The sequence below is a fragment of the Arachis hypogaea genome, chromosome 9 (genome assembly GCF_003086295.3).
Source record: "Arachis hypogaea cultivar Tifrunner chromosome 9, arahy.Tifrunner.gnm2.J5K5, whole genome shotgun sequence".
NCBI lineage: Eukaryota > Viridiplantae > Streptophyta > Magnoliopsida > Fabales > Fabaceae > Arachis > Arachis hypogaea.
Window position 1 is genome coordinate 24,004,692 of NC_092044.1, and position 22,155 is coordinate 24,026,846.

Consider the following 22,155-nt stretch of genomic DNA (forward strand, 5'->3'; position numbering starts at 1 on the left):
TGATTTTCTTGTGATCATGACGCCAAACTTGAATGGGTGAAGTTTGGTGGCGTTTGGCGCTAGGCTGTCAAAATGGGCCAAGTCCATCGAGCCAGCTCATTTATCTATTTAAATTGGCGGGCTTTTGCCTCTAATTCAGGCCTGTTTAAATTTTGGATTAAACGGATTGAGCCAGATTAATCCAAAAAAAATTGCAGGTTAAATGGGCTAGCCTGTGGGCTAAACGGAGGCTCGCATAAATTTAATTTTTTTTTTGAATTGAAATTTTAGATTTTAGCTAAACATTATTCGAAAAAATCCAACTCGATCCGTAAAAAAATAACAAATTTAGAGAATTATTAAGCTAATAAACCATAGACCATAAGCCCAATTGACCAAATACCAATAGTCCAATGCTATGCAAGGTTAAAAAAAAACCAACCTGAAAAATAACCCAACCTATATACAATATAAGAGTGCAAAACTAATAAAACTCTCTCTAAGCCAGATAGCCACTCACTAAAAATTCAAACGTACAAAGGAAAGAGAGAAAACACTCTGGAGTAGCTATAAATCCCTAATTTTTCTGCACAGCACCACAACCTCACAAATTTATGTGTGTGTCCATCCTTCTTCCGGTAACAGTAACTTCTTTGTCAATGTAATCGATGAGCATCCCCACCATTAGAACCTTGCGAGGCTCTCATCACTGTTAACCCCTTAGTTTTTGTTATTTCATCTATTCTTCACTCACCTTCTACTATTCTTCAGTTTTCGTAGCATTCGGTCATCACACTCATCAATTTTTAGCTAATTATTGTAACATTACTTTCTTGTCTTAATAATAACATATGCATGTTATTTATTTTTTTTTATAAATCTTAGGTTCTCAACGTCTTGATGAATAGTCTGACATTAACATTAATTATTTATCTATTCTGTTTTATTCTGGTTATTTTGTAATAATATTTTTTGTAAATAGTAAAGATTAATCTAATTTTGTGTTTTTATTTTTGGTTAGTGATTTATTTTGGAGTCATGGATGATTATGTAAGAGATAGTGTTGATGTAGAACAAATTTTCTTGGACTCAGACTCTAATGATGACTTTGATGATCTTGTTGACGATAAAGTCCCGTCGAAAGTAACTCAAGTGACACCTCTTATAAGTATTCCACCTACTATTATTGATGGGTCAAATTATTCTAAAAAGAGAAAAAGGTTAACTACATCTAATGTATGGGATAATTTTATAAAAATAGTTGGGTAAGATGGCAAAACAAGGTGCAAATGTAAAGGGTGTGAAAAAGAATACAAAGGTGGAGACAATACTCATGGTACCTCTATATTGAGACGACATATCCCTGTGTGTCGTGAACTCCCCAAATTTCATGATTTGAAAAAAATGATGCTTGATGAAGATGGGAGGTTAAGGGCTATACAAGTTGATCCTGTGATTTTTCGTGAATTAATTGCAATAACAATCATAAAACATGATTTGCCTTTCTCATTTGTTGAGTATAGAAGAATTAGGGATGTTTTTAAGTACTTGAATCCTGATGCTAAGATGTTTTCTCAAAACACTGTTGTAGCTGATGTTTTCAAATTTTATATTACTAGAAAAGAAAAGTTAAAATGCCAGTTAGGAAAACTTCGAAGTAGGATATGTTTAACTATTGATCTTTGGACTTCATGCACAACAGAGGGTTATATGACTTTGACTGCCCATTATATTGATTCTAGGTGGAAATTAAATTTTAAGATACTCTTATTTTCTCACATGTTTTCTCCAGATATGGGACATCAATTAGCAAATAAAGTGCTTGAATTGTTATCTGAATGGAGAATAGAGAAGAAAATATTTTCAATAATCTTAGACAATACTTCATCTAATGATAGCATGCAAAATTTACTCAAACAAAATCTTTTTTAATTGATAGGTTATTATGTAATGAGGACTTTTTCCATGTGAGGTGTTGTGCTCATATCTTAAACTTGAAAGTTCAAGATGGATTGAAGGTTGCTAGTTCTACTTTTCATAATATCGGAGAGAGTATCGAGTATGTGAAAGCATCGGAGGCACGAGCTATCCAATTTAGAGATGTTCTTAAGTCACTTGAAATTTCTGATATTAGAGTGAACTTAGATGTGCCTACTAGATGGAATTCTACTTTTTTGATGTTGGAGAGTGCTTTGAGATGTGAGCGTAGTTTTGTTAGACTCTCTTTGAAGGATAACAATTTCAAAGATTATCCATTCGAAAAAGAGTGAAAAAGAGGAAGAGAAATATGTAAATTTCTGAATCCATTTTATAAAATTACTACCTTGATGTCTGGTCAATCTTATCCTACTTCAAATTTATATTTTATGCAAATTTGAAGGATTGAGTGTTTGCTGAAAGAATACTCCATTAGTGAGGACGAGGCCACAAGAAAAATGGTGCAACCAATGAAAGCCAAATTTGATAAGTATTGGAGCGTTTATTCCATGATTCTCTCTAGGAGCTATTCTCGATCCTTGAATAAAATTTCATGTTTTGGAATATTATTTGAATAAAGTGGATCCATGTACTACTAATAAAAAGTTGATCACCATCAAGAAGAAGCTGTATTTATTGTTTGAAGCATATTTAGAAACTTTGTAACATAATGCCTCTTCTAATGCTTCTAGTGGTCAAATAAGAATTCCAACTTCTAAAGAAGATGATTCACTTTCATTTGATGTGTTTGATGCAAGTTTTATTTCTGTTGTGTATTATGATAATATAATTTTTTTATATATTTTTGTCAATATGTTACTTTCTTAACTGTTTTATTATTTTTTTTGAATATTGTAGGAGTTGAGAAATATAAATTTTCAAACTAATATTTCACAAAGAAAGGCTTCTTTAGATATCTATTTGGATGAGTCAATTCTTGGTATGAACTCTAAAATAGATGTCTTGTAATATTAGAGGTCTCAAGCACATCGCTTTTCTGATTTAGCTTCCATGACTTGTGATGTGTTTAGTATTTCAATAACTATGATAGCTTCGGAATCGACCTTTTTCATTGGTGCACATGTCCTAAATAGGTATAGAAATTCTATTTTGGATAAGAATGTGCAAGCTCTTATTTGTGCTTGTAATTTGAAGATGATGGTAATTCACTTTTTAAATTTATTTTGTTAATTTCTATTTACAATAAATAATGAATGACTTGCATATTGTATTATTTAATTTTCTACTAACTAATTTTAAGCTGTAGATGCTGAATTTAAGTGTGAAAATGAGAATGACAAAAATATTATAAAGATAAAGTGGATTCAATTGATATGAAGCCTGGTATTTTATTAGTATTGTCTAATTGTTTTAAATCATGTATTTTTTAATTCAATTCTATTGAAAAAAATTTTCTGCATTAAGTCACTAACTTTCCATTGCAGGTGTTGACTAATTTGGTGGATTGGATAAAAGATTTTGGGATTAGATTACTTGCTGCTTTTGTAATATATTTACATGCCATGTAATCTGTTAAACACTTTCTTTTCTTTTTTGTGTGGCTTGTTGGTAGAATTATGATGTTGTTATATTGTTATAATACTTTTTAACTGTATGAGAGAAATTAGAAATACTCTTTTAATTAAAAATATTAAAATTAGAAATATGAAATCACTAATTGGATGTAATGTGGTTCTATTTAGAGTTAAAAGAACAAATTTAGAGCATAACATTTACTCAAATCAAATGTGTTTAGTTGTTTATTGGAACTTTAATTTTTTTGTGCTAAACAAGATTTTTTTTGTCCAAAAATATACACCAGTTTTTCTCCTCAAAATTGGACTTTTTTAGTTTTTTTTAAAAGAGTAAAAAAAGTCAACAAATAAACGGGCCAGCCTATTTAACCCGTAGGGTTGGCCATAAATAGTCCGGACTTTAAAATTTTGGCCCACGAACAAAGTGGGTTTAATTGGGCTAGCCCGTATAACCCATGGGCTAAACGGTATGGGTTTAAACGGGCTAGCCTAACCCATTTGATAGCCCTACTTAGCACCATGGTGCCAGAGAAAAAGTATAGACTATTATATATCGTTGAAAAGCTCTGGAATTTGGAATTCCAATGTCGTAAGAATTGCATCAATTGGACCTCTGTAGCTTAAGTTATGCTTGTTGGAGTGTGAGGAGGTCAGGATTGACAACATCCACGAATTCTCTTTGCACTTTGCCAAAAATCGCCTGAATGCCACCTGTAATAAATCAAATTGCAAAACATCTCAAAGTAGCATCCATGGTAGCTTAAAACACCTAAATCTAAATTTAATTCAACCAATTCACATGCAAATCACTCGAAAAAGATAAGAAAGGTACTTACACATCATGTGTCCAGAGAGTTGTGATATAAATCGAAGAAATGCCCTAATTCTTTAAAAAAAACTTGTGGTGACATTTAATCCTAAGATATGGCTCAAAGCACCAAATTCTATTTTCTTCATAAGAACCTTCTTCTTTGGAATCCTTTTATCAAAGATCTCAGATATGTTCTTGTAAAGCATCGCAAATCGTGAGTTTTTTTTTTTTGCAAGGAATTGAAATTTATGCTATATAACATATTTATACAACAAAAATAGAGTTGTTTCAATGTATATATGCTTGCATCATATTTTGTTGTCTCTTTTTTTATGATATTTTTAACAACTTTTTTTGTTGTCATTTTAGCTGTAAAGAATAAAAAATTTAGTTAATATGTAACAATACAATATTTAAATAATAATGACACCGAAACTATTTAATGTATATATGATTTAGATAACGCTAGAACTATCAGAAGATCTATCATATATGACCTAATGAATTAAATATAACAAATTCAAGCTAATAAGATTAAGTACACCACATTTAACCTAAAATGAAATCAAAAACACTTAATGATGACACTACACAAACTTAAGGTAAAATAAGTATACAAATAAGACTCAATCAACTATAAAAGTACATCCAAATCAATTTTGCATCAAGAAAACTCATCAATATAATTTTGATGACACTAGAACTACTACACCTATTTTATATGATGTAATTATAACAAATACAAGTCAATGAGATAAAGTACACCATATTTAATTTAAAATGACACCAAAAATACTTAACGATGATGTCACACAAACTCAAAGCAAGATAAGCACACAAACAAGACTCGAACAACTACAAAAGCACATTCAAATCAATTTTAAATCAGAAAAACTCATCAATATGCTTTAGATGACATCAGAGCTACTTTACCTATCTTATATGACTTAATTATAACAAATCCAAATCAATGAGATTAAGTACACCATATTTAACGCAATAACATGGAAAGCACTTAATGATGTCACCACACAAATTCAAAGCAAGATAAGTACACAAATATAACTCAATCAACCATAAAAGCACATTCAAATTAATTATGGATTAGAAAAACTCATCAATATTCTTTAAATGACACCAAAACTACTACACGTATCTTATATGACCTAATTATAACAAATCTAAGTCAATAAGATCAAGTACGCCACATTTAAGCCTGAACAACACCAAAAACACTTAATGATGACACCACATAAACTCAAAGCAAGACAAACACACAAACATGGCTCAATTATAAAGAGAATTACTGTTCGTAACTTCTATTTTATTACGAAAACACAAATTGAATATATTAAATGTTTACAACAAAACAATTAGATAGACATGACTCAATCAACTAAAAAAATACATGCATGTCAATTTTGAATCTAAAAAACTCATGAACATGTATTAGATAACACCAAATTAGTGCAGTTATCACATAATTAATAATATAAAGTGAACTACTATTCGTAACTTCTATTTATTACGACAGCACAAACAGAATCTAGTAAATGCACAGAAATATGAGAAATTAGTGTTTCACGAGAGAGAATACGAGAAATAAAGAAAAAAATAATGGATGATTTAGATTCTCATTACCTTCAATGATGTTTCTTTTTTTATTTTAGTGTTTGTTGTTGAAGATTTGAAACCTAGCACAGAAAATTTTTTTAAATTTTTGTAGAGATTTAGAGATTTACAATAGATTTTAAAAGTAATTTTGAAGTTTTTGTTTTGAAGTGAGAATAATTTTAAAAATTACTTTTTTTGAATGAATTTATATTAAAGTGTGCGGTATGCAACATGTTTACGTTAGTAAAAAGTTGGAATATATTTAATACGTATTCACTAATAAAATTGATTTTTGTTAAATTTAATCCAATTTAGTTTGACTTAATTAAAAAAAGACTTTAATGTACAGTAGAATTAAAAAAAATAGCATGTAATAGTTTGATAACTATAAATTTAATCATCCAGCAGTTGCCTTTAAAGATTAGTTTCAAATTTTTATTGGATGATACCAAAACTTTATTTAAGGATTGGACTTCCACCTAAATCTTGCTTTCTTTTTCTTTTTTCAAATTTTATTCTTATGATGTAAATCTTGTTTTTTCTTTTTTGGTATACTGATAAACCACTATTTTATGGTTTATATTGTATTTAATTGAGTGGTTTTATCAAGCTTTTCACCCACTTATTCATAAGATTTGCATGATTTTACAATTCCTTCCTAGTTTAGTTCTATGATTGAAAACATGCTTCTTTGGTCTTAATTTAGCTAATCTTAATCCTCTCTTATTACAATTCGATGCCTTGATCTGTGTGTTAAGTGTTTCAGGCTTTATAGGGCATGAATGAGTGAAAGATTGGGAAGGAATCTTGCAAAAATGGAAGGAACACAAGAAATTGAGGAGATAACCAGCGAGAAGTGACGCGTACGCATCAGTGACGCGACCGTGCGGAAGAAAGGAATTCGCAGTGACGCGGCCGCATGAGTGACGCGGACGCGCGGATTGGAAAAGCAGAAGCGACGCGGAGGCATGCATGACGCGCTCGCATGGAAAAGAAAAATGCCGAATGACGCGTCCGCGTGAATGACGCGTCCGCGTGACGTACGCGATCTGCAGAATTATAAAAGTTGCTGGCAGAGATTCTGGGCCGGATTTCAACCCAGTTTTTGGCCCAGAAACACAGATTAAAGTCAGGAAATATGCAGAGACTCATCAGGCTTTCATAATTCATAATTTTTAGTTTTAGATGTAGTTTTTAGTGAGAGAGGTTCTCTCCTCTCTCTTAGGATTAGGATTAGGATTATAATTTATTTTAGAATGAGGATTTCTTTTCACTTCAGGATTATTTTATCTTCATCAGGTTCAATAATTTATGTTTCTCTTCTACTTTTATTTACTCTGATATTTTTAATTGTGTTTGATTGATGCTGTCCAATTGGCTGATGATATTGTCCATGTTAGAATTGACATTTTTTATTTAATATAATTTGAGGTATTTCAGACTCATGATTGCTTTTCTTTAATTTTAATTTAGATTATTTACTATTGACTTTAATTGATTAACTGGAAGCTCTCGAGTTCTCAACTATTCATGATTGATTGTTATGTCGGCTAATTAACTGGAATTCCATTAACTCTAGTCTTTCCTTAGGATTTGGCTAGGACTTGGAAAATCTAACTAATTAGTTCACTGGACTTTCCCTTGCTTACGCAAAGGTTAAATAAGTAGGATTAACTTCCATTCTTATAGGAGTAACTAGGATAGGACTTTCGAATTTTCATATCTTGCCAAGAGTTTATTTTATAAGTTATTTATTTATTTCGCTTATCATTTATCATACTTGTTCCTCATTCTCAAAACCCCCCAAAATTTTACCTTTTTTATAGCCAATAATAAGTCATACCTCCCTGCGATTCCTTGAGAAGACGACCCGAGGTTTAAATACTTCGGTTATCAATTTATTTAGGGGTTTGTTACTTATGACAACCAAAATGTTTGTAAGAAAGGTTGATTGCTTGGTTTAGTAACTATACTTACAACAAGAGTTTACTATAACTTCTAAACCATCAACCTTCAGTTCTTCAAAATGGCGCCGTTGCCGGAGAATTGCAAACGTGTGCCTTATTATTGGTTATTGTAAATATTTTTCAAAAAAAATATTTTCAGATTTTAAAAATTTTAATCTTATCTTATCCTTTTTCAAAAATCATATCTTTTTTAAAATTCTATCTTATTTTTTTCAAAAATTATATCTTTTTCAAAATATTTCCTTTTTGTTGGTTTTTGTTTTTTTTTTATTTTCTTCTACTACTATGAACTCTCACCCCTTTGGCTATGAGTCTGGTTACAATTATGTTGCAGGAAGAGGAAATTATATTGACAACATGCACCACAGATGGAACAATCAAAGATGGGAGGAGCCGCAAGGATTTGATCAACCCTCATGGCAACAACCACCTCCAATGGACTATCAACAACCATTATGTGATGCATATCAAGGCAATGGCTATGGTGAGCGCCCTTTAGATTATCAACAACCACCACCATATGCTTATAGACCCCCTCCTCAACATGACTTTGGACCACCATACTTACAAGCCCCTTTCCACCATTCACCTCCATATGACCCTAACCCCTATCCACCATACCAACCACCTTATGAGCCATATGAACCATTTATAGAACCACCCCAACTCCAACCCAATTACTCCCAAGAACCACCACCTCCACATACACCATATCCATATCCATCAATCCAAGAGCCTTATGGTCCTACTTATGATACCCAAGCGGAACAAGAATCAACGGATCGTCTCAAAGAAACAGTGGATCGATTTCAGGCAACCCTTCATCAATTGACTCAAGCAATAAATCAATTGGCTTCCCGACGTTTGGACACTCAAGGAACCCCTATGGCTTCATGTGGACAATCTAATGAAGAACGTAGCATAAAGGAGACATTAGAAACTCCGGTGGACAGTAAAGAGCATAAATTTGTACTGGAACAAGTGGAGGAAGCCGGAATTATTGAAGAAGAAGAAATGGTTGAAGACTTAGGAGATGCTGAACCTCTATGGGAATGTCAAGACATAGAGCCTCCTTCCAAGGCGATTGAAATTGATGCTGATGAGGGTGTACAACCTCCAAGGCATATCATAGTTGAAGACTTGGAAGAGGTTGATCAAGATATGGAAATTAAAGAAGAAGAAGCACAACCTCCCATGCCCTTGGTAATTAATGAAGAAGAGTTTGAATTAGAAGAAAGCTACCAAGAGGAAGAGGTTGAAATCAAAGAAGTTTGCAAAGAGGTGGAAGTTGTCAAAGAGCACAAGGGAGTGGAGCTTGAAATCACCTTGCCAAAGTTATTGGAGACCCCTCCCCCTAAGTTGCCATCATCCTTCACAGCATTCAAGTGGGTAAAATTCATATCCCTTAACTTTCTAATCCCACTTGAATATGGGCTACTGGAGACGGATGGTCAACTTAGAGCTCTTTGTGGCATTAAGAGTAAGAGGAAGATGGTCAGTGGTAAGAATTGTCCTGCAAGGTTCGTTATAGTTGAAAGCTCAAAGTTTAAACGCAAAGGTTGGTATAGAGCTCAGCTGAATGGGTCTAGGAAGTTTTTTGGCTGCTTCAGTGAGAATTCAGACTGCTTACCTCCCGGATGGAACAATATTGCTCAACAAGAAGATGGGTGCAAAAGCAAGGTTTGGGACCCTGGAATTCAATCTAGAAATCAATACTCTTGGGGCCTTGTTACTTGCTTTAGCTTGTTTGAAGGCTCTCTGCGCCTAGTTTGGGACCCCGGAGGCTGTTGGAATTCCAAACACTGGTGGAGATTCTTGGATGAATACAAGCACAAGCCGCCATAACAAGAAGCTCGCCAAATGTCCAACTTAAGGACATTAACTAAAAGTGCTGGGTGGGAGACAACCCACCATGGTATGATCGTTTCTTCTTCAGTTTGAATTTTTGTCTATTTTTGAATTTTGATTGAACGTGGAATTTTTGCATACCATTCATTGCATTTTTCATTCTGCATACTGCATAAAAAAAATCCGCATGCGACGCGAGCGCGTCGCTGACGCGTCTGCGTCACCAGTGCGTTTTGAAGAAAGGATAATGGTGGACGAAATTGTGATTCCTTTGTTATTGTATTTTGTAAAATTCATTGCTTTTTCAACTATGTGTGGACACAACTCCGTTCAACTTAACCAGCAAGTGTACTGGGTCATCCAAGTAATACCTTACGTGAGTAAGGGTCGATCCCACAAAGATTGTTGGTATGAAGCAAAAGCTATGGTCACCTTGTAAATCTCAGTTAATTGGATTCATAAGGTCAAATGTAATTGGATTAGATAATTTAAAAGATAAATAAAATAAAAAGGGATAGAAATACTTATGTAAATCAATAGTGGGAATTTCAGATAGGCGTGTGGAGATGCTAGAATCCTTTTGAATCTCTACTTTCTTATTGCTCTCATCCAATCCTTCTTACTCCTTTCCATGGCAAGCTGTATGTAGGGCATCACCATCATCAATGGCTACTTTTAATCCTCTCTGGAAAATGGTCCTATGCGCTGTCACTGCACGGCTAATCGTCTGGAGGCATCACCCTTGTTGATAGCTACATCCCATCCTCTCAGTGAAAATGGTCCAAATGCTCTGTCACAGCACGACTAATCATCTGTCGGTTCGCAATCAGGTTGGAGTAGAATCCATTGATTCTTTTGCATTTGTCATCACACCCAGCCTTCAGGAGTTTGAAGCTCGTCACAGTCATTCAATACCGGAATCCTACTCGGAATACCACAGACAAGGTTAGACTTTCCGGATTCCCGGGATCCTACTCGGAATACCACAAACAAGGTTAGACTTTTCGGATCCCCATGAATGCCGCCATCTATCTAGCTTATACCACGAAGATTCTGTTGGGGAATCTAAGAGATATGCGCCCGGCCTAAGGTAGAACGAAAGTGGTTGTCAGTCACGCGCGTTCATAGGTGAGAATGATGATGAGTGTCACGGATCATCACATTCATCAAAGTGTTGTGCAACGTATATCTTGGAATAAGAATAAAAGAGAATTGAATAGAAAGTAATAGTAATTGTATTGAAACTTGAGGTACAACAGAGCTCCACACCCTTAATCTATGGTGTGCAGAAACTCCACCGTTGAAAATACATAAGTGAAAGGTTCAGGCATGGCCGAATGGCCAGCCCCCTAAAACGTGATCAATAGCCTCTTAAGATGAAGAATAAAACAAAACTGAGATCAAAGATGAAACGTGGTCAAAAGACTACTAATACACTAGAAAAAAGTCTTATTTATACTAAACTAGCTACTAGGGTTTACATGAGTGAGTAATTGATGCATAAATCCACTTCCGGGGCCCACTTGGTGTATGTTTGGACTGAGCTTGATCTATCCACGAGCTGAGGCTTTTCTTGGAGTTGAACGCCAAGTTATAACGTGTTTTGGGCGTTCAACTCCGGATCATGACGTGTTTCTGGCGTTTAACTCCAGACAGCAGCATGTACTTGGCGTTCAACGCCAAGTTACATCGTCAATTTCCAAATAAAGTATGGACTATTATATATTGCTGGAAAGCTCTGAATGTCCACTTTCCAACGCCGTTGAGAGCGCGCCATTTAGAGTTCTGTAGCTCCATAAAATCCATTTCGAGTGAAGAGAGGTCAGATTCCAACAACATCAGCAGTCCTTTTGTCAGCCTTTTTCAGAGTTTTGCTCAAGTCCCTCAATTTCAGCCAGAAATTATCTGAAATCATAGAAAAATACACAAACTCATAGTAAAGTCTAGAAATGTGAATTTGACATAAAAACTAATGAAAACATCCCTAAAAGTAGCTTGAACTTACTAAAAACTACCTAAAAACAATGCCAAAAAGCGTATAAATTATCCGCTTTTCACAATACCAAACTTAAATTGTTGCTTGTCCCCAAGCAACTGAAAATCAAATAGGATAAAAAGAAGAGAATATACTATAAATTCCAAAATATCAATGAATATTAATTCTAATTAGATGAGCGAGACTTGTAGCTTTTTTTTTTGCTTCTGAACAGTTTTGACATCTCACTTTTTCCTTTGAAGTTTAAAATGATTGGCTTCTCTAGGAACTTAGAATTTTGGATAGTGTTATTGACTTTCCTAGTTAAGCATGTTGATTCTTGAACACAGCTACTTATGAGTCTTGGCCGTGGCCCTAAGCACTTTATTTTCCAGTATTACCACCGGATACATAAATGCCACAGAAACATGACTGGATGAACCTTTTCAGATTGTGACTCAGCTTTGCTAGAGTCCCCAGTTAGAGGTGTCCAGAGCTCTTAAGCACACTCTTTTTGCTTTGGATCACGACTTTAACCACTCAGTCTCAAACTTTTCACTTGGACCTTCATGACACAAGCACATGGTTAGGGACAGCTTGATTTAGCCGCTTAGGCCTGGATTTTATTTCCTTGGGCCCTCCTATCCATTGATGCTCAAAGCCTTGGATCCTTTTTACCCTTGCCTTTTGGTTTTAAGGGCTATTGGCTTTTTCTGCTTGTTTTTTTTTTCTTTTTCTTTCTATATATATTTTTTTTCGCCATTATTTTTTTCTCCTTTTTTTTCACCATTCACTGCTTTTTCTTGCTTCAAGAATCAATTTTATGATTTTTCAGATCATCAATAACATTTCTCTTTGTTCATCATTCTTTCAAGAGCCAACAGTTTTTAACATTCATAAACAACAAGATCAAAAATATGCGTTGTTCAAGCATTCATTTAGAAAACAAAAAGTATTGTCACCACATCAATTTAATTGAACTAATTTCAAGGATAAATTCGAAATTCATGTACTTCTTGTTCTTTTGAATTAAAACATTTTTCATTTAAGAGAGGTGCAGGATTAATGGAATTATTCATAACTTTAAGACATAGTTACTAACTACTAATGATCATGATGTAGAGACACAAAACATAGATAAACATACAACATAAAAACCGAAAAGCAGAAAGAAATAAGAACAAGGAATGAATCCACCTTAGTGGCGTCTTCTTCTTGAAGGACCAACAATGTCCTTAAGCTATTCTATGTCCCTTCCTTGCCTTTGTTGCTCCTCCCTCATTGCTCTTTGATCTTCTCTTATTTCATGGAGAATGATGGAGTGCTCATGATGTTCCACCCTTAATTGTTCAATATTGTGGCTCAAATCTTCTAAGGAAGTGTTGAGTTGTTCCCAATAGTTGTTGGGAGGAAATTGCATCCCTTGAGGCATCTCAGGGATTTCTTGATGATGAGCTTCCTCATGCATCTCTTGAGAACCGTGGAAAGTTTCTCTTGCTTGCTCCATCCTCTTCTTGGTGATGGGCTTATCCTCTTCAATGAGGATGTCTCCTTCTATGATAACTCCAGCTGAGTAACATAGATGGCAAATAAGGTAAGGAAAAGCTAGCCTTGCCATGGTGGAGGGCTTGTCGGCTATTTTGTAGATTTCATTGGAGATGACCTCATGAACTTCTACTTCCTCTCCAATCATGATGCTATGAATCATGATGGCCCGATCCACAGTAACTTCAGATCGGTTGCTAGTGGGAATGATGGAGCGTTGAATGAACTCCAACCATCCTCTAGCCACAGGCTTGAGGTCCAGTCTTCTTAGTTGAACTGGCTTGCCTTTGGAGTCTCTCTTCCATTGAGCTCCTTCCACACATATGTCCGTAAGGACTTGGTCTAACCTTTGATTAAAGTTGACCCTTCTAGTGTAGGGGCATTCATCTCCTTGCATCATGGGCAAGTGGAATGCCAACCTCACATTTTTCGGACTAAAATCTAAGTATTTCCCCGAACCATTGTGAGATAATTCTTTGGACTCGGGTTCATACTTTGATCATGGTTCCTAGTGATCCATGCATTGACATAGAACTCTTGAACCATTAAGATTCCGACTTATTGCATGGGGTTGGTTAGGACTTCCCAACCTCTTCCACGGATCTCATATCGGATCTCCGGATACTCAATTTTCTTGAGCTTGAAAGGGACCTCAGGGATCACCTTCTTCTTTGCCACAACATCATAGAAGTGGTCTTGATGGCTTTTGGAGTCCATCTCCCATGACTCGGAGGTGGAAGCTTTTGTCTTCCCTTTTCCTTTTCTAGAGGATTCTCCGGCCTTAGGTGCCATTGATGGTAATGGAAAAACAAAAAGCTTATGCTTTTACCACACCAAACTTAAAATATTGCTCGCCCTCGAGCAAGAGAAGAAAGAAGAGAAGAAGAAGAAGAAAATTGAGGAGAGTGATGGGAGATGGATTCGGCCAAGGTATAGTAGAGGGGATAGTGTTGTGTGAAAATGGAGTGGAATGGAGGGGTTTATATAGGGAGAGGGGAGAGGGTAGGTTCGGCCATTTAGGGTGGGATTGGGGGGAAAATGTTTTTGAATTTTGAAAGTAGGTGGGGTTTATGGGGAAGAGTGGATGGATGTGAGTGGTGAATAGGTGATTGGGAAGAGAGATTGAGGTGATTGGTGAAGGGTTTTTGGGAAGTGTGACATGGGGAAGAGTAAAATAGGATTAGGAGGTAAGGTGGGAATATGTTAGGTGGGGATCCTGTGGGGTCCACAGATCCTGAGGTGATCCTGTGGGGTCTACAGATCCAGAGGTGTCAAGGAATTCCATCCCTGCACCAAATACGCATGTAAAATGCCTTTGCACACTATTCTGGCGTTTAAACGCCGAGTGGTGCACGTTCTGGGCGTTCAACGCCCATGTAAAGCATGTTTCTGGCGTTGAACGCCAGTTTCATGCTTGTTACTGGCGTTCAGTGCCAGCTTTTCCTCTAGGCACATTCCTGGCGTTCAGCGCCAGAATGTTGCTTATTTCTGGCGTTCAGCGCTAGTTTCATGCTCTGTTCTGGCGTTGAATGCCAGCCAGATGCTCCTTACTGGCGTTGAACGCCAGTCTGTGTTTCCTCCAGGGTGTGATTTTTCTTCTGCTATTTTTTGATTCTGTTTTTAATTTTTATATTTTTTTTCATGACTCCACATGATCATGTACCTAAAAAAACACAAAATAACAATAGAATAAAGTAAAAAAAAGATAAACAAAATTGGGTTGCCTCCCAACAAGCGCTTCTTTAATGTCAATAGCTTGACAGTGGCTCTCATGGAGCCACAAAGATAATCAGGTCAATGTTGTATAGTCTCAACACCAAACTTAGAGTTTGTATATGGGGTCTTAACACCAAACTTAGAGTTTTGGTTGTGGCCTCCCAACACCAAACTTAGAGTTTGACTGTAGGGGCTCTTCTTGACTCTGAACTGAGAGAAGCTCTTCATGCTTACTCTCTTTTGTCACAGAGGGATGGCCATGTGCCTTAAACACAAGGTAGTCCCCATTCAATTGAAGGACTATTTCACCTCTGTTGACATCTATCACAGCTCCTGCTGTAGCTAGGAAAGGTCTTCCAAGGATGATGCATTCATTCTCTTCCTTCCTAGTGTCTAAGATTATGAAATCAGCAGGGATGTAAAGGCCTTCAACCTTTACTAACACATCCTCCACTATTCCATAAGCTTGTCTCAATGACTTGTCTGCCAATTGTAATGAGAACAAGGCAGGTTGTACCTCAATGATCCCCAGCTTCTCCATTACAGAGAGTGGCATAAGATTTATCCCTGACCCTAGATCACATAGAGCTTTTTCAAAGGTCATGGTGCCTATGGTACAAGGTATTATAAACTTGCCAGGATCTTGTTTCTTTTGAGGTAGAGTTTGCTGAATCCAGGTATCTAGCTCATTAATGAGCAAGGGAGGTTCACTTTCCCAAGTCTCATTACCAAACAACTTGGCATTCAGCTTCATGATAGCTCCTAAATATTGAGCAACTTGCTCTCTAGTCACATCTTCATCCTCTTCAGAGGAAGAATAGTCTTCAGAGCTCATGAATGGCAGAAGGAGATTTAATGGAATCTCTATGGTCTCTATATGAGCCTCAGATTCCTTTGGATCCTTAATAGGAAATTCCTTCTTGCTTGAGGGACGTCCCAGGAGGTCTTCCTCACTAGGATTTTCGTCCTCCTCCTCCCTTGTACATTCGGCCATATTGATCACATCAATGGCCTTGCACTCTCTTTTTGGATTCTCTTCTGTATTGTTTGGGAGAATACTGGGAGGAGTTTCAATGACTTTCTTACTCAGCTGGCCCACTTGTGCCTCCAGATTTCTGATAGAGGATCTTGTTTCACTCATGAAACTGAAAGTGGCTTTTGACAGATCAGAGACTAGATTGGCTAAATTAGAAGTGTTTTGTTCAGAATTCTCTGTCTGTTGCTGAGAAGATGATGGAAAAGGCTTGCTATTGCTCAGCCTGTTACGTCCACCATTGTTAAAGCCTTGTTGAGGCTTTTGATGATCCTTCCATGAGAAATTTGGATGATTTCTGCATGATGAGTTATAGGTGTTTCCATAAGGTTCACTCATGTAATTAACCTCTGCCATGGCAGGGTTCTCAGGATCATAAGCTTCTTCAGAAGCTGCCTCTTTAGTACTGTTGGATGCATGTTGCCATCCATTCAGATTTTGAGAGATCATGTTGACCTGTTGAGTCAACACTTTGTTCTGAGCCAATATGGCATTCAGAGCATCAATTTCAAGAACTCCTTTCTTCTGAGGTATCCCATTATTCACGGAATTCCTCTTAGAAGTGTACATGAATTGGTTGTTTGCAACCATGTCAATGAGTTCTTGAGCCTCTTCGGGCATTTTCTTTAGGTGAATAAATCCACCTGCAGAATGGTCCAATGACATTTTCGAAAATTCAGATAGACCATAATAGAATATATCTAATATGGTCCATTCTGAAAACATGTCAGATGGGCACCTTTTGGTCAGATGCTTGTATCTTTCCCAAGCTTCATAGAGGGATTCACCATCTTTTTGTTTGAAGGTCTGAACATCCACTCTAAGCTTGCTCAGCTTTTGAGGAGGAAAGAATTTATCTAAGAAGGCAGTGACCAGCTTATCCCAGGAGTCCAGGCTATCCTTGGGTTGTGAATCCAACCATATTCTAGCTCTGTCTCTTACAGCAAAAGGGAAAAACATGAGTCTGTAGACTTCAGGATCAACTCCATTCGTCTTTACAGTCTCACAGATCTGCAAGAACTTAGTTTAAAACTGATAAGGATCTTCAGATGGAAGTCCATAAAACTTGCAGTTATGTTGCATTAAGGCAACTAGCTGAGGTTTCAGCTCAAAATTATTGGCTCCAATGGCAGGAATGGAGATGTTTCTTCCATTAAATTTGGACGTTGGCTTTGTGAAGTCACCAAGCATTCTCCTTGCATTATTATTATTTTCGGCTGCCATCTCCTTCTCTTGTTCGAAAATTTCTGAAAGGTTGTTTCTGGATTATTATAATTTAGTTTCTCTTAGTTTCCTTTTTAGAGTCCTTTCAGGTTCAGGATCAATTTCAACAAGAGTGCCTTTTTCCCTGTTCCTACTCATATGAAAGAGAAGAAAACAAGAAAAGAAGAGGAATCCTCTATGTCACAGTATAGAGATTCCTTTATATTAGTAGAAGAAGAAAGGGGATAAGAGTGAAGAAGAATGGGTTCGGATTTTTAGATGAAGAGAGGTGAAGAGAAGTGTTAGTAAATAAATAATTAAATAGAATAAGAAAAGAGATGGAGAATTTCGAAAATAATTTTGAAAAAGTGGTTAGTGATTTTCGAAAATCAGAGATAAGATATAATTAAAATTAAAATTTAAAACAATTAAAAAGAATTTTTGAAAAAGAGAGAAGTATTTTCGAAAATTAGAGAGGGATAGGTAGTTAGTTGGTTTTGAAAAAGATAGGAAACAAACAAAAAGTTAGTTAGTTGATTGAAAAAGATATTAAAATCAAATTTGAAAAAGATAAGAAGATAAGAAGTTAGATAAGATATTTTGAAATCAAATTTTGAAAAAGATAAAATTTTTGAAAAAGATAAGATAAAAGATAAAAAGATTTAATTCAAAAATTTGAAATTACTTACTTCACTAACAAGAAACTACAAGATAAGATTCTAGAACTTAAAGATTGAACCTTTCTTAACAAGAAAGTAACAAACTTCAAATTTTTGAATCAATCACATTAATTGTTAGCTAATTTTCGAAAATATGATATAAAGATAAAAAAAAGATTTTGAAAATATTTTGAAAAAGAATTTTGAAATTTTCGAGAAATAGAAAAAAATGAAAATGATAAAATTTTTGAAAAAGATTTTGAAAATATAAGATTTTTAAAATTGAAATTTTGACTTAACTTGTAAGAAACAACTAATTTTTAAAAATTTTTGACCAAGTCAACCCAAAATTTCAAAAATTTGGAGGAAAATAAGGAAAAGATATTTTTATTTTTTTTTTCGAATTTTTAATGATGAGAGAGAAAAAACAACAAAAATGACTCACAACATGAAAATTATGAATCAAAACTCATGATGCATGCAAGAACACTATGAATGTCAAGATGAACACCAAGAACACTTTGAAGATCATGATGAACATCAAGAACATAATTTTGAAAATTTTTTTTTGATGCAAAGAAAACATGCAAGACACCTGATGAGCGGATAATTTATACGCTTTTTGGCATTGTTTTTAGGTAGTTTTTAGTAAGTTTGAGCTACTTTTAGGGATGTTTTCATTAGTTTTTATGTTAAATTCACATTTCTGGACTTTACTATGAGTTTGTGTGTTTTTCTGTGATTTCAGGTAAATTCTGGCTGAAATTGAGGGACTTGAGCAAAACTCTGAAAAAGGCTGACAAAAGGACTGCTGATGTTGTTGGAATCTGACCTCCATGCACTCGAAATGGATTTTCTGGAGCTACAGAACTTCAAATGGCGCGCTCTCAACGGCGTTGGAAAGTAGACATCCAGAGCTTTCCAGCAATATATAATAGTCCATATTTTATTCAGAAATTGACGACATAACTTGGCATTGAACGCCAAGTACATGCTGCTGTCTGGAGTTAAACGCCAGAAACACGTCATGATCCGGAGTTGAACGCCCAAAACACATTATAACTTGGAGTTCAACTCCAAGAAAAGCCTCAGCTCGTGGATAGACCAAGCTCAGCCCAAACATACACCAAGTGGGCCCCGAAAGTGGATTTATGCATCAATTACTTACTTCTGTAAACCCTAGTAGCTAGTTTATTATAAATAGAACTCTTTACTATCATATTATCATCTTGGGTTTTTTATCCTGGATTGTATTTTGATCCAGTGACCACGTTTTGGGGGCTGGCCATTCGGCCATGCCTGAACCTCTTTCACTTATGTATTTTCAATGGTGGAGTTTCTGCACACCATAGATTAAGGGTGTGGAGCTCTGCTGTACCTCAAGTTTCAATACAATTACTATTACTTTCTATTCAATTCTCTTTTATTCTTATTCCAAGATATACGTTGCACTTAACTTTGATGAATGTGATGATCCGTGATACTCATCATCATTCTCACCTATGAACGCACATGACTGACAACCACTTCCGTTCTACTCTTGGCCGGGCGCATATCTCTTAGATTCCTCAACAGAATCTTCGTGGTATAAGCTAGATAGATGGCGGCATTCATGAGGATCCGGAAAGTCTAAACCTTGTCTATGGTATTCTGAGTAGGATTCTGGGATTGAATGACTGTGACGAGCTTCAAACTCCTGAAGGATGGGCGTGATGACAAGCGCAAAAGAATCAAGGGATTCTATTCCAACCTGATTGAGAACCGACAGATGATTAGCCGTGCTGTGACAGAGCATAGGAACGTTTTCACTGAGAGGATGGGATGTAGCCATTGACAACGGTGATGCCCTACATACAGCTTGCCATGGAAAGTAGTAAGAAGGATTGGATGAATGTAATAATAAAGTAGAGATTCAAGAGGAGCACAGCACCTCCATACGCCTATCTGAAATTTCCACTATTGATTTACATAAGTATCTCTATCCATTTTATTTTCTGTTTATTTTTATGAATCATATTTGATTTTCTAAATTCCATAATTTTATCCTCCTGACTGGGATTTACAAGGTGACCATAGCTTGCTTCATACCAACAATCTCCGTGGGATCGACCCTTACTCACGTAAGGTATTACTTGGACGACCCAGTGCACTTGCTGGTTAGTTGAGCGAGACTGTGAAGTTAATTTTGGACCATGGTTCTGTGCACCAAGTCTTTGGAGCCATTACCTTGGATTGTTGAAGTGAAAAGAATGAATCACGATTTCGCCCACCAAGTTTTTGGCGCCGTTGCCGGGGATTGTTCGAGTATGGACAACTGACGGTTCATCTTGTTGCTCAGATTAGGTAATTTTTATTTTATTAAAAAAAATTTCGAAAATCTTTTCAAAATCTTCTCCCTATTTTCGAAAATTATTCAAAAAATTTTTTAATATGCATTCTAGAGTTTCATGAAGCATGTTGAAGTCTGGCTGGCTGTAAAGCCATGTCTAAATTCTTTTGGACTGAGGCTTCAAAACCATCTTCATAGAGGCAAGCTAATTTGATTATTAGCTGTATGCTAAAGCTTGGCTGGCCATTGGCCATGTCTAGTGTTTTGGACCGGGGCTTTCACAAAAGCTTGGCTGGCTATTAAGCCATGTCTAATTCCTAGACTGGAGCTTTAAACTAACATTGCGAAGATTCCTGGAATTCATATTAAAAATTTTGAATTTCTTATTTTATTTTTCCTATATATTTTACGAAAAAAATCAAATAAAATACAAAAAAAAATTAGAAAATCATAAAATCAAAAATATTTTGTGTTTCTTGTTTGAGTCTTGTGTCAAGTCATAAGTTTGGTGTCAATTGCATGTTCATCTTTTTCTTGCATAAAATTTTCGAAAAATTCATGCATTCATAGTGTTCATCATGATCTTCAAGTTGTTTTTGATGAACTTTCTTGTTTGATCTTCATATTTTCTTGTTTTGTGTTGTATGGTGTTTTTCATATGCATTCTTGCATTCATAGAGTCTAAACATGAAAAATTTCTAAGTTTGGTGTCTTGCATGTTTTCTTTTCTTGAAAATTTTTCAAAAATATGTTCTTGATGTTCATCATGATCTTCAAAGTGTTCTTGGTGTTCATCTTGACATTCATAGTGTTCTTGCATGCATCATGTGTTTTGATCCAAAATTTTCATGCATTGAGTATTTTTAGTGTTTTTCTCTCTCATAAAAAAAAATCAAAAATCAAAAAAATATCTTATCTTTTTAAATCTTATCTTTTTAAAATCTTTTTCAAAAATCATATCTTTTCCATTTTTTCATCATTTTTGAAAATTTCAAAAATCTTTTTCAAAATATTTTCAAAATCTTTTTCTTATCTTTACATCATATTTTCGAAAATTGCATCAAAAATTAATGTTTTGATTCAAAAATTTCAAGTTTGTTACTTTCTTGTTAAGAAAGATTCAAATTTTAAGTTCTAGAAACATATCTTGTGATTTCTTGTGAGTCAAGTCATTAATTGTGATTTTAAAATTCAAATCTTTTTCAAAACTAATTTCAATCTTATCTTTTCAAAACCATATCTTTTTAAATCATATCTTTTATATCATATTTTTTTTCAAAATTTTATCTTTTTCAAAAAAAATTTTAAAATATCTTTTCTAACTTCTTATCTTCTTATCTTTTCAAAATTGATTTTAATATCTTTTTTTCAATCAACTAACTAACTTTTTGTTTGTTTCTTATCTTTTTCAAAACCATCTAACTACTTTTCCCTCTCTAATTTTCGAAAATACCTCCCTCTCTTTCAAAAATTCTTTTTAATTAATTAATTGTTTCAAATTTTAGTTTTAATTTTCGAAAATTACTAACCCATTTTTCAAAATTATTTTCGAATTTCTCTCCCCCTCATCTCTTTCTATTTATTTTATTTATTTACTAACACTTCTCTTCACCTCTCTTCATCTCCAATCACTGCCTCTATCCTCACCATTGTGATTGGATTCTCCACTTTTATTCCTTTCTTCTTCTACTAACAATAAGGAACCTCTTTACTGTGACATAGAGGATTCCTCTTTCTTTTCTTGTTCTCTTCTTCCCTATATGAGCAGGAGCAAGGACAAGAACATTCTTATTGAAGCAGATCATGAACCTGAAAGGACTCTAAAGAGGAAGTCAAGAGAAACTAAAAAAATCAATAATTCAGAGAAACCTCAAAAAAAAAAGAAGAAAAAAAAAGAGAAAAAGGAAAGACAAAAAGCTTCCACCTCCGAGTCATGGGAGATGGAAAGACTCATCTAAAGGGTC

General features: G+C 35.1%; 1 non-coding gene across 1 annotated transcript; it reads left to right on the forward strand.

Annotated features, from left to right (window-relative positions):
• The first annotated feature begins 16,724 nt into the window (after positions 1 to 16,724).
• LOC112714131 (small nucleolar RNA R71) lies at positions 16,725 to 16,828 on the forward strand. The gene has a single exon (XR_003159087.1). It is a non-coding gene; the product is annotated as a small nucleolar RNA R71 (small nucleolar RNA).
• The last annotated feature ends 5,327 nt before the right edge of the window (positions 16,829 to 22,155 follow it).